Consider the following 1,770-nt stretch of genomic DNA (forward strand, 5'->3'; position numbering starts at 1 on the left):
GAAAGAGACAGAGAGAGAAAGAAGAGGGGAGGAGTTGATCTTGCGAGAACTTCCGGGCGGGTGAGAATAGCCACTTTCTTATCTTTTCTTCCAAACCCATCTAGATCTAGATCTAGATTCGAAGTGTATACAGACCCGGTAACCGGGAACGAAGTCACGAAGTATGTATACAGACCTGGTAGGGGAACTCTTACATTTTGTGATTTCGGAAAGTTTCAGCGCCCAGACCCGGTAGAGAGAGAGTGAGAGTGTGTGTGTGTGTGTCAGTGTGAGCGAGAGAGAGAGAGGAGAGAAGTGCTAGCAAAATGTAAGAAATGGTAGCGTCAATTGCCACCGAGTGATGCGGTGGCAAGTCTGAAAACGACACTATCTTTAGCATTATACATAATGTGTGTCTAATGGGTCAATTTGTTTTCAACTAATTTCATTGGACGAGCATCTAATTTTTAGAGCTATGGTACCAACTTGGCGTGTTTTCAATGAGACGTAGGCCTAGATCTAGGCTAGACTTAGCCTACACTTGGTGTAGAACCAACACTGGCAATTCTAGAAGTAGAAGGTCACAAATGCACACAAACTCAAGCAGAAATTCACGTTATATCGGGGAACATATATTGGGGGACGTGGGTCAGGAAAACACACACACACACTCACACACACTCACACAAACACACATGCGCACACACACGGAGGGACAGAGAGGCGAACGCACAACACCGAGCACTCAAGCACAATAAGCTAGATCTACCCACCAACGCAAAAGAGCTCCAATTTACTCGGTGGCAATTGACAAAACGAAAGCGTTGACAAAAAGTCAGTTTTTGTCAATTGCCACCGCGTCACTCAGTGGCAATTGACACTACCTTAAGAAATACCTCATTTGGCAGGAGGGAACGAGAGAAAGATAGAGTGGGAGATAGGTGGGGAGAAAGAAAGACAGAGACAAACAAAGAAAAAGAGAATGCGAGCGACTCACTCGCACAGAGAGAGAGAGAGGCAGAGAAGTAGAGAGGGGACAGCTCAATTGAAATTATGACATCGTTCTTTTCTTCAAATTGTGATTCCTCCAACTCCAAAATGGAGAAAAAACGATCGTTCATCGAAGAATCTTCAATCTTCATTTAGATCTAGATCTCTAGCCTCGAAACTAGATCAATGATTTTTATCTGTTAGTCTAGATCTAGACCTAGGCCATAAAATAGATCTAGAAGAACCTAGGTCTACCTTAGTGTGTATACTTCTGTGGTCTACCCTGAGCCAAGAGGGCGCTGAAACTTTCCGAAATCACAAAAGAGTTCCCCTACCAGGTCTGTATACTTTGTGACTTCGTTCCCGGTTACCGGCTCTGTATACACTCCCATCTAGATTATCTTGACTTTACTACTGAACTGTACTAAACTTTAGATTTTCGGATTGATTATTCTCACCCGGGGTGAGGATAAATTGGGTATATATATATATATTATTCTCACCCGGTTTTTTCATTTCGGGCATCATAGGACCCCTGTCACTGAGCGCTCCAGGCAACAAAACTCGCCTCCCTCTCTCTCACTCTGCTGAGCGTGCGAGGCGACTAAAATTGCCAACGGGCTGGCCAGCTCTCGAGCGAGGGAGGCAACTATTTTCGATTTGGGGGAAAACCTTTTACGAAGTGACTATTCGGACTCGAATCCGAATATGAAAAAATGTTATTCGGACTCTGATTTTTGTCCAGCATGACATCACTCCCGACTTACGACTTCCTGTGACTCATGACTCCGGCTTCCTGTC

The 1,770-nt window shown here is 44.6% G+C and overlaps 1 protein-coding gene across 1 annotated transcript in view; it reads left to right on the top strand.

Moving 5' to 3' along the window:
* LOC101854632 overlaps positions 1-1,770 on the top strand; it is a 20,392-nt gene that overhangs the window by 1,306 nt on the left and 17,316 nt on the right. The window lies entirely within an intron of this gene.

The sequence above is a fragment of the Aplysia californica genome, unplaced genomic scaffold (genome assembly GCF_000002075.1).
Source record: "Aplysia californica isolate F4 #8 unplaced genomic scaffold, AplCal3.0 scaffold00108, whole genome shotgun sequence".
Lineage (NCBI taxonomy): Eukaryota > Metazoa > Mollusca > Gastropoda > Aplysiida > Aplysiidae > Aplysia > Aplysia californica.